Raw genomic sequence first — 12367 nt, 5'->3', positions numbered from 1 at the left:
TTGGGCCGGAGTTGTTTTTCAGCAAGTGTTTGGAATGACATGAGGCAAGCTGAGGAAGGGTGTGGGGGCCAGGTGAATTTTACATCCTTCTCTTAGCTACCTTTCCTGCTGCACAACCCAGAGCTGGTGCAGTAATTTGCAGTCATTTTTTTCTCCCACCCACTAAATGCCAAATTGATTCAAGTCATGCTGCTTTACTAGCAACACCCACTTGCTGGGAGAATGCTACAGTATTAATTGTCAAATAAATTGTCCCGTCGCACATCTGGCCTCCTACCCCGAAATGCTGGTTGAATTGCAATTATCTTCTTTTCCCTGCCTTTGGGTCTCTTTTTTGAAAGAGAGGAGAGAGAGAAAAATCCCCTCAAGCAAATTGCTGTGTTAGTTCAATTCCTGTCATCATTTGTATTCTTTCCTGTTGCCAGCTACTTATATGTCTTAGGGAGTGGTGTTTTCAAATGGTGAGTAAGCAGGACTTCAGCAGATGAAGCCTCTCTCTGGCCTGAAGTTAAAACTTTTAGGCAGATATAATCCCATACCATCCAACAGTCCCAATTTGAAAGGGGCAATACGAATTAATCCTCTGTCACCTCACTTTCTCAGCTGCATTAAAAATGTCCCAGTTTCTCCTTTCCACTGTCTCTCTTTATTCTCAATTTACTTCTACATAGACACTATTTTATTTAGTTATTTATTTACTATATTTTAAGGCTGTCCAACCACGGAAAGATTTGTTTCTAAACTCGATTCGTTTTTAGGGGGTTTTTGCGTTTCGTTATTTAAAAGAATTCTGAAATTTTTCTTTAAAAAAGTTCGATATTTACGAAATTTTGGAAATTACAAAACGATTACGAAACAATTACGAATCGATTACGAATCGATTCGTTAATGGCGGCCGCGATCGCGCAATACGCTAAAAAAACCTCCAAATGGGACAGGGGGAACTTCTGAAGCTTCCCTCTCCCTCTGTTGTTGACTGTTGGTGTGATAATTATATTTTTTTTCACTGACAAAACAAACAGCAACCCTAAAACTTGCACCAGACATGCGTAAATAATAACAAAACAATTACGAAACAATTACGAAACGAATTGGAAAAATTCGTTTCATTTTTTAGTTGCTCCTGAATGGTTCAATATCGCTTCGTTATAAAAAAAAATAATGAATTAATAACAAATTATGAAATTAACGAATGAAACCGCCCAGCCCTACTATATTTGTATACCACCCTTCTCAGCCCTCAGGCGACTCAGGGCGGTTTACAGAGGCAACAATTCGATGCCAAAGAACATCATAAAACATTTAAAACATTAATACATAGTATAAAACCAAACAAAAGTAATGAAAAATAAGCCATTTGCATCTCCTAATTAAAACATTATCCATCTCATCATCCAGTCATTCCAAGTTCCTATGTCTTTTAAATTGCATTTTCAAACGCTTGCTCGAACAGCCAGGTCTTGACTCTTTTCGAGAATGTTAAGAGGAAGGGGGCTGATCGAATGTCCCTAGGAAGGGCATTCCATAGCGGAGGGGCCACCATTGAGAAAGCCCTGTCTCTCGTCCCCGCCAAATGTATTTGTGACGTAGGCGGGATCGAGAGCAGGGCCTCCCCAGACGAGTCCTAGCAGGTTCATAAGGGACGAAGCTACACTACAATGCAGTTTGAAGCCAGCTTGAGAGTGGAAGTATCCACAAAATGCACACCCACAAGGCACACTGCAGTGTGCTTCGACCCAGAAGCAGAATGTTTTTTAAAAAAACATTTTTAAAAACTCACCAGAACATCTAGAATAAGCCAATTAATGCACTGCAGCCGATCAGAGTGTATCCCATGCAGGACCCAAAACCAGAACCAGAAAATGTGGAGCACTTGTCAGGACATCCCTAGCTGGAGAACTTTTAAAAATTATGAAACACACCTGGTAAACAAATATTTTTCTAGGAGAGGAAACCACATCATTTCCATTGGAACTCCCACTTTCAGCCCCTTTGTTATCATTTCCTGTGTACTGTCACAGTCCAGCTGCCAAATGGTCATGGATATACGCATCAGTATATTACAGGGACTAGCAACAAAGATCCGCATAGTCAAAGCCATGGTATTCCCTGTAGTAACCTACGGATGTGAGAGCTGGACCTTAGGGAAGGCCGAGCGAAGGAAGATCAATGCTTTTGAGCTGTGGTGTTGGAGGAAAGTTCTGAGAGTGCCTTGGACTGCGAGAAGATCCAACCAGTCCATCCTCCAGGAAATAAAGCCCGGCTGTTCATTGGAGGGAAGGATACTAGAGACAAAGTTGAAGTACTTTGGCCACATCATGAGGAGACAGGAAAGCCTAGAGAAGACAATTATGCTGGGGAAAGTGGAAGGCAAAAGGAAGAGGGGCCGACCAAGGACAAGATGGATGGATGGCATCCTTGAAGTGACTGGACTGACCTTGAAGGAGCTGGGGGTGGTGACAGCCGACAGGGAGCTCTGGCGTGACTGGTCCATGAGGTCACAAAGAGTCGGAGACGACTGAACGAGTGAACAGCAACAATATTACAGGGAAGTGGTTAAAAAAATAAAACAGAAATTTTCCAGTGGCAGTCTAGCTGAAGGTACTGTGATTCCTGGGTTTGGCTATACACTTGTGTAGAGTTGCTCGAAATTCAACAACAAAAGTAATTTTCATTCAGTTAACCTATCAAAAGAATTTATTATTTATTTACTTGATTTCTACCCTGCCTTCCTCAGCCTTCTGGGGATTCAAGATAGCTTACAAATTCCAGCAAAATTCAATGCTGCATGGACATAACAATAAGACATACGCCATCAAATTATAAAAACAGTTAAAACAGGAAAGTTTCCAGCGAGCTTAAAACAAGCTGTTATAAAACCGCTGTTGAAAAAGCCATCACTGGACCCCACTCGATTCGACAACTATCGGCCAGTCTCCAATCTCCCCTTTTTGGGCAAAGTCGTGGAACATGTGGTGGCAACACAACTCCAGGGATTTCTGGTAGACACTGATTATCTAGATCCGGCACAGTCTGGCTTTAGACCGGGACATGGAACTGAGACAGCCTTGGTCGCCTTGGTAGATGATCTTCGCCGGGAACTCGACAGGAGGAGTGTGTCCCTGTTAGTTCTGCTGGACCTCTCAGCGGCCTTTGATACCGTTGACCACGGTATCCTTCTAGGACGCCTCGAGGATATGGGACTTGGGGGTACTGCCTTGCAGTGGCTCGTCCTTTCTTGAGGGATGGTCCTTTTGGCTCTTCTCACAATTTTCTCTCCCACAAACTGGGGAAACGTTTCATTGTAAACCTGGGAGCAACTAATGCCATCACATTACAGAAATGGCCAAACATCCAGATGATTTCAAAAAATCCACTTCCCCAACACCTCATGAAATGTTTTAAAAGAATGCTGGCCCTCATACTTAAAATACGCAAAAAAATTGCTCTAGCCTACATTGAAGCCAAACTAATTTCATGACAATAGTGACTTCCCAGATTTTAAGTGTAGCACTCAGTGGGATTTAGCAAATGTGATGAAGTGGTGAGTCCCCAACCTCCTGCATAAGAGGTTATAGAATTAACTCACTCATTTGTTATTCTCTGCAAGAGGATCATAATTATGTCTTGAAACTACAACTCCAGTACCTTCGAAGGCAGCTGGCCCAATTTCAGGAAAGGTACTTATGTGACTTGGAGAGAGGTGCGGGCACCTTTCCTAACATCAGCCCAACTGGACAGAGCTCCATGGTCTTTCCCCAACTTCTGCTGACACAGGGTAAAACCAGGTTAAACAATATTATCCTACATTAGATTGGCAGAAGTCCCTGGATGTTATCTATATATCCAGGAATGACTTCTGGCCCGATTCAGGGTTTGTGTCCCATGTAGACAAGCCCTTTATTAGGAGATAGATCTCAGAACAGATCAAGAAGATTGTGAATCTGAACAAAGAATCTAGTTTCAAGACTTCTTTCCATGCAAATACAGCTATTACAGACACAAAGTTTCTGTTAGGAAAGAAGTAACCTTCCCATCCACCCTACCTCAGAGTCCTATAGACTTTGCCCAGAAACCACACTAGCAATTTTCAACCAAACCTGTGTTTGAACCAATTTCAATTAGTCTAAGGGCAATATGGAGCAAGAAGTTCTGCTCACAATCTAACTGCAACAACTGGGAGCTTCACAAATCGTTTTCAGTTTACAGTATTTTTTTTAAAAAAAACTTTCTGCCTTGTATTGTCGAAGGCTTTCATAGCTGGAATCACTGGGTTCTCAACAAAAGTTTGCCCCAGGCTCTGTCAAGCCATTGTATGCTAATCGAGGTGGCCAGTTGAAACATTCACACCTAGGTCCAGCAGACAGGAGTCCTTTGTCTCACCCTGGTCATTCCACAGTTATATAAACCCTTTTTCCTAATTCCAACAGACCTCATTACCTCTGAGGATGCTTCCCATAGATGAAGGTGGAACTTCAGGAGAGAATGCCTCTAGACCATGGCCATATAGCCCAAAAAAAACCTACAACAACCCAACTTTCTGCCTTCTTTTCCCTTAAGACACCCAAGAAAGAGCTAAAAGCAAAATGGTGTTGTCCCATATTCTCAAATGTGTCTTACGCTAAATTATATTTAAATTATGTTTACTTATTTATTAATTTTATTAATTTTACAATGTATACAATATAATGATGCGACGATAATGCATAATTTAAAATCTTGTTTTTTTCTCTCTCATCTATTGTCCCTACCCCATTAGACATGAGGGATTTCTTTTGGTTAGAATAAATGGGGTGTCAGAGAAGGGTAAAAATACAGGGGATGGGAGACTATAGAAAGGGCCTCTGAGTCTCATGCAACCTAAACACATCTTGTTTACTAATGCTATATAATTCTTGAAAACCTGTAAGATTTCCTCTGTTTGATGCATCCATTTCCTCTGATCTTATCAGAGGAGGCTGAGCATTGAAAAAAACATGACCTTGGAAGTGTCTATGGACAACGCTGGCTCTTCGGCTTAGAAATGGAGATGAGCACCAACCCCCAGAGTCGGAAACGACTGGACTTAATGTCAGGAGAAAACCTTTACCTATACATAAATTTATTCATCCATTCCCACCGCTTGATGTTGTTACAGTTTCTTTTGCTCCAGATCTTGTAAATGACTTGCAGTTTTTTCTCAGGAGAGAGAAATATGCACCATAACAATTTTATCTAAAGGTATTATAATTACTTAAACCAGAGTCTAACCACTTTAAAAAGCACATGTAAGTTTTTTATTTAGTTTCCTATCTTGACATGCAGCTTTTGATTCTATCATTCCCTCATTATGTAAATTCTACTAATCCTCATTACGAAGGACGCAGGATTGCTTTGCTTTCACGATGAGCTTGTAATCAAAAGAGTTTTGCATATCATAATTATAAAAAACTGGAAAGATTAATCCCAAACTTTGACAGGCAGAGACTGAATCCACTCTCTTCTTAGGAAATTGTTGTTGTTGTCGTTGTTTGAAAAGGGGGGTTCTTTTGCAAATACTTTCTTCAAAAGGAGCAATATATATAAACACTGATAAAAAGACTACTTCTGAACATATGCAATCTATTTTTTCAATGCTCAGCCTCCTCTGATAAGATCAGAGGAAATGGATAAGATCAGAGGATAAGATCAGAGGAAATGGATGCATCAAACAGAGGAAATCTTACAGGTTATCAAGAATTAAGTTTATTATTTCTGTACACCCCCTAGATATTCAAGCAATTTTGCAAAACCAAAAAGGTATTGTACTCAATGAGAAAGCTGTATTTTACAAACAGAGTCATGTTGGAAGATCTAAAAAATTCTAGAGGTATTCTCTCTGGAAAAATAATAACAGTGGGTTGTTGTAGGGTTGTTTTTTTTGGGGGGGGGGGGCTATATAGCCATGTTCTAGAGGCATTCTCTCCTGATGTTTCGCCTGCATCTATGGCAAGCATCCTCAGAGGTTGTGACCTCACAATCTCTGAGGATGCCTATTATTATTATTATTATTATTATTATTATTATTATTATTATTTCGAGCTTTTATAACCCGGTCTTCTCAACCTCCAAAGAGGGACTCAGGCCAGCTAACAGCATAGGATTAAAATACAGTAAGATAAACCACAGTAAACATCATAATACAGTAGTACAAAAATACATTAAAATACAATTATACAACTTACAAAAGATCAGTTTGTCAGAATAAATCATAAATTCATCGCCATCCGCACGTGTGGTCAGCAGTTATTGACTCAGTCATCATTCTGCAAATGCAGTATTCCAAAGCCATGTTTTACCAGCTTTCTAAAAGTGAGGAGGGAAGGGGCAGACCTAATCTCCATCGGGAGGGAGTTCCAGAGCCAAGGGACCACCACCGAGAAGGCCCTGTCCCTCATTCCCACTAATCGCGATTGCGAAAGAGGTGGAACCGAGAGCAGGGCACCTCCAGAAGATCTTATTAACTTTGATGGTTCATAGGGGAGAATCCGTTTGGACAGGTAAATTGGGCCGGAGTTGTTTTTAAGCAAGTGTTTGGAATGACATGAGGCAAGCTGAGGAAGGGCGTCCCTACCAATTGCGATTTCGAAAGAGGAGGGACCGAGAGCAGGGCCCCTCCTGAAGATCTTAATAACCTTGCCATAGATGCAGGCAAAACATCAGGAGAGAATGCCTCTTGAACATGGCCATATAGCCCGAAAAAACCTACAACAACCCAGTGATTCCGGCCATGAAAGCCTATGACAATACAAAATAATAACAGTTTATTTATTTGCAGTACTAAACTTTCACAAGGATTTTTTTTACCCCTAATACTAGCAAGCTATTGGGGGAATTGACATCCTAGGACACTTCCACCCTATCTAATGGACAGGACATATCAGCCATCACACAACGTTGTGTGACTTCCAGCTGAGATCCCATGCCCAACTAGGGTGAAAGCCTTTCTGGATGCTTTCCCGACAACAGGCTTCCTGTGTCACATCAGCAATGGAGCCAGCACAGGGCCTCACCAGGGGGACCACACTTCCCCCCATGTGATGGTGAAAGCATTGCTGAGAGGGAGATGTGTACGGGGTAACAAACTCGCCCCACTGCCCCTCTCCTTTCTCAAAGAAGCCAGGCAAAGAGTGATGCTTCACCTAGACTTTATGACGAGGCCCTAATTGTATTTTCATCTCTTTTACCAGGAGCCCCCGGTGGCGCAGTGGGTTAAACCGCTGTGCCGGCAGGACTGAAGACCAACAGGTCACAGGTTTGAATCCGGGGAGAGGCGGATGAGCTTCATCTATCAGCTCCAGCTCCTCATGCGGAAACATGAGAGAAGCCTCCCACAAGGATGATAAAACATCAAAAAATCATCCAGGCGTCCCCTGGGCAACATCCTTGCAGACGGCCAATTCTCTCACACCAGAAGTGATTTGCTCCTGACATGACAAAAAAAATCTCTTTTACCCGCCAAATAATTCTAATCTCCTGCCCCAAATATGTTTTCCCTTCTTCAACCTACCAGCCTTCCTCACCTAACCCACATGATGACTGGTTTATCATTTTCATACATTTCCTTTCAAATAATCATTATTATTAAATATAATTAATTTGTAATAATTGTAAAATGGCCAAAATGTGAAACATTTCAGGCAGGGCTTAGAAAATTACTATTTGCAGTTCATTCCATTACATGCTCATTGTATTACATGCTTTAAAAAATAACTCACTGTCCTTGCTTACAGCAGTGATTGAATATGCCTTGTTGTGTTATTTGTTGTACACCTTGATACCTTCCTTTATAATTTCTAATAGTAAAAGTAATCTTCAGAAGAGTATGGATGAAAACATGAAAGATTCCTGTAAAATTCCTTTAAAGGGTGTTCAGAAGCAGAATCATAGAATCATAGAGTTGAAAGAGACTTCCATCCAGTCCAACCCCCTGCCAAGAAGCAGGAAAATTGCATTCCAAGGACCCCCGACAGATGGCCATCCGGCATGTTTAAAACCTTCCAATGAAGGAGCCTCCACCACACTCTGGGGCAGAGAGTTCCACTGCTGAACGGCTCTCACAGTCCAGAAGTTTTTTCTAATGTTCAGATGGAATCTACTTCCTTGTAGTTTGAAGCCATTGTTCCACATCCTAGTCTCCCCACACACAGCTCCCTCTCAGCAATGCTTTCACCATCACATTGGGGGGGGGGGGGGCAACTAGAATATGGTTGCCTTTTATTTTTTTTTAAAAAAAACCAGCCTGTTACTTGACTGTGATTTAGTTCCATCCTCATTTCCCCCTTCCCCCCAAAAAGCAACCAGCCACATGTTATTTCCAAACTCTGATTTCAACCACCTCAGACTCCTTCTACAGATTATAAAAGTCAGTAATCCACATTATCTTCTCTGAACTGGATTGCATGAGTTTACACTGCCATATAATCCAATTCAAAGCAGATAATCTGGATTTTATATGGCAGTGTAGAAGGGGCCTCTGACCCCAGATAATTAAGCATCAAACAAAAGAAGGATCTTCCCAGTACAGAATCTTCCAAGCCTGGTAATTAACTTACCTCAGAAGAAAATCTGCAATTCAAATAAGTTCATATTACCTACCTTTGACATCTCCAAGGCCCATGATGATGATAGCTCTGGTAGCCAATGTTTGTTCCCAACCTAGGTTGGATGAAATCATGAACACATGAAAAATGTTGCTGAAATGTGCAGTTCTCACACTGTCTGGTGTGACAAGCTGGGAAAATTGGCAATTGAAATGCCTTCATTGGAACGTCTGTGGTGCAACACCCGGCAGTATGTGGAAATGGAAAATGTGGGTGAGCCAAGGAACAAATCAGAAGAACACCAAGATGTCAGCATGGAGAAAAAGTTGAGATGCTAGCCTTCCAACAAGCACAGTGGAAAAGTCTCACTTGGCCATGGAGAAGATCAGTCCAGCCAGCAACGGATGAGATTTTCAAAGATGAAGATTTGCCACCACACTGTGTCCTAATAGCTAACACCCTGTGATGAGATTTTCCATTGTTATTGCTCCTTAGTTATTCTTTCTTTATGGTCTGTCCACAGACACCAGATGGAATACCAGATTAGTAAGCAAGAGATGTAAAGATAGCTCGGATGTCTCCAACCTGCTCACTCCTCCACAGATATCCCTGACTCCTATGTCATTAATGTTATAGCTATATCTAATCTCCTAATTATGTGTTACCTTAGGAACCTCCCATGGGAGGTTCTTCCTATCCCAAGGCCGCCTTTCATTTTCTAGTCCAGTTTATTCCCGTATAATGATTGTCAGAAACTACGTTCATGGTGAACCTAAAAAGCAGGGTTTGGTAGGTAGTTGAATAAGGCTAATTGATGATCCCCTAATTTTCGGGCTATTGTCCAAGGGGTACCCAACATCATGTGTTCTGTGGCAACATGGTTTGCCATTCATTCACTTTACCTGAATGAGTAGGGGCTGGATGCTGGTCTCCCATCTGGTTTTGTCTGATCTTAAGAGTTTTGGAACTTCATTCTCCAGGGAGAAGAATTTAATTTCAAGGACATGATTTTCTAAAATGAATTCTGATCATGTTTTCTACTTTACTTTACAAAAGCTTTTTCTCTCTGTTGCCACCCTGAAGCACCATGAACTTCACCCTGAAGCACCAGGAGGAGTCAGCTTTTGGACTTTCAACTGACAAATGTTGACCTGGGCTTTCACCAAGAATCATCAGATTCTGAACCCATTAGGTACAACCACCTGATTGCAGTGTGTTTTAGTTCCTAGCTCTGCCAGGAAACTGAGCAAATCTTACTAGCTATACCATGTATGGGCAAACAAAGGTCCGGGAGCCAGATGCAGCCCCTGAGTGCTTACCTCCAACCCTCCTCATTTTCCCTGTCCTCTTGGCATAAAGATGTGGTGGCCCACCACATCCTTATGCAGAAAGGATGAGGGAGGAAGTTACACCGTAGCTGAGAACCCTCTGGAGCATTTTGAGCAACCACATACCTCGCCCTCCTCCTGGCATAAGGATAGTATGAGCAGCCCTGTCCTTATGCCAAGAGGATGACCTGAGGAAGACACGTAGTGGCTAAGAGCCCTCTGGAGCATTCTCAGCCATTGCCTGTCTCACCCTCCTCCCAGCATAATGCCAAGAGGACAGCCCAACGATTGAAGGAGGAGGATCAGGGCAGTCACCGCATGTCTTGTTTTCCTCCCAGCATAAGGATGGGGTGAGCTGTCTCATCCTTATGCGAGGAGGACAACTTGAGGATGACCCGGTCCCTGCCCTGTCCCACTCCCTCCCAGCCCCACCCTCTCCCAGGCCATTCCCCTCCCAGGCCCATCAAACCCAGAATGTGTCTGTTCATCCTCCCTCCCAGCCCAGCTCTCCTAGCCAGGTCCACATTGCAGACTCAAGACAAAAAGGTTTGCTCATGCCTTCTCTATCTGACTTTAAAAGCATCCTTCCCAATAGACTGAAGAACTTGATAGGATGTAAATTGAACAGACATATGTGAGGTGGTAGGACTGGTGTGTTTCTCTCATATTGGCTAAGGATCAATAGGGAAAATTGACATGTAGACTTAAGATACAATCCCATGTGTCTGACATCTGAGGTGAACTCAGAAATCCATTTGAGTATCTTGGAGAAAAGAGGTAAGAGTACAATTTCCAGACTTTCCAGATGTATTTACGGAACAAAAAGAGAAATGGTAGTGAAACAGCATTTTTTTTTCCGTGTCAGGAGCGACTTGAGAAACTGCAAGTTGCTTCCGGTATGAGAGAATTGGCCATCTGCAAGGACGTTGCACAGGGCATGCCCAAATGATTTGATGTTTTTATCATCCTTGTGGAAGGCTTCTCTCATGTCCCCGCATGAGGAGCTGGAGCTGATAGAGGGAGCTCATCTGCCTCTCCCTGGATTTGAACCTGCGACCTGTCGGTCTTCAGTCCTGCCAGCACAGGGATTTAACCCACTGCGCCACTGGGGGCTCCGAAACAGCATATGATAAGTATAGCAAAATGAAGGAAAAACAAAAATGTTCAGTAAAATCAAAGATAGAAGGAAAAGAGGTAGCCCAAAAATGCAGGTTCATTTGTTCAATGAAGCCATATACTGAGTTTGCAAAATCATGGAGATCTCAAATTTATATGGTCACTATAAATTAAAGCCCAGCCAGCAGTAAGAAGAATAACAACAGCAAGGTAAAATTGCTTGATTCCCACCAACTAACTGTGACTTTTTCTGGACAGAAAGTGTTGGCTGTGAAATGCTACGTTTTATCATATCAACAAGCACATCAAGCCAGGACACAGTAATGATGACTCATGTTTGCAACTTGGATGTGTGAAATAATTGTAGAGTCACACCAGTTCTAAGGTAGGATAAGTTCTACATGTTGCATTATGTTTTTTCTATGCCAAAATTTCAAGGAAGTATTCAAGGTACTATCGCTAAAATAATTTCATCACATTGGACAGCTCCTTAACAGTTTAGATCAAAACTTTTATGTGACTTCACAAGAGCTTTTTTCTATCTGCTTTGTCAGGATTCCTTGCTCCACAGATTCTGGGGTTACCAGCCACCACTGGTTGTGAGCATGGGTGACACAATTAAGCATATTGTACAGCTGAAGTCACAACTGAAATCACAGCACAGCAAAAGCAAAAGCTTTCAGGGTATGGGGAGACCAGGAACATTAACGAAAGGAAAGCGAGAATACTCTGCACACAAATGTCTAGATAAGGATTTTTTATTATACAATTGCTATGTGAGTCCCTTGGGGAGATGGTGGCGGGGTATAAATAAAGATTATTATTATTATTATTATTATTATTATTATTATGTATTAATCATTAGGGAGCCCAAAAGATAACTTCTTCTATCTCTAGTCCTCCAAATTTTCCTTGCATTTCCATGCTCTTTCTGAGAATGGACAAATTATCTAACATGTTTTTGAATGGTAATGCTAGTAGCTATTCTTAGTGTGATCGTCTCCTTTCTCTCCCTTTTTTTTTGAGACTGTGCCTTCCTCTCCTCTCTCAGAGACTGGTCATTCATTGTCATTTGAGGCAAATTAGCCTTTTTTGTAGAGCCCAAATGTTTGACACCCACTTTAACTGCCCTGGTTCAATGGTATGGAATGATGGGAACTGAAGTTTGATGAAGTCCTGGCACGCTTTGGCAGAGAAGGCTAAAGGCCTTGTAAAACTATAATCCCTATGATTCCATACCATTGAGCCATGGCAGTTAGAGGGCAAACCACATTATTTATACAGTGTAGATGCACCCTCAGTTCTTTCTCATACTTCACTTGTTCTGTCCCTAGTATGTTTCAAGACTACTTTCTATTATAA

Source organism: Anolis sagrei, chromosome 6, assembly GCF_037176765.1.
Source record: "Anolis sagrei isolate rAnoSag1 chromosome 6, rAnoSag1.mat, whole genome shotgun sequence".
NCBI classification, from domain to species: domain Eukaryota; kingdom Metazoa; phylum Chordata; class Lepidosauria; order Squamata; family Dactyloidae; genus Anolis; species Anolis sagrei.
The sequence above is the reverse complement of the archived record's forward strand: the minus strand, read 5'-3'. Positions refer to the sequence as shown.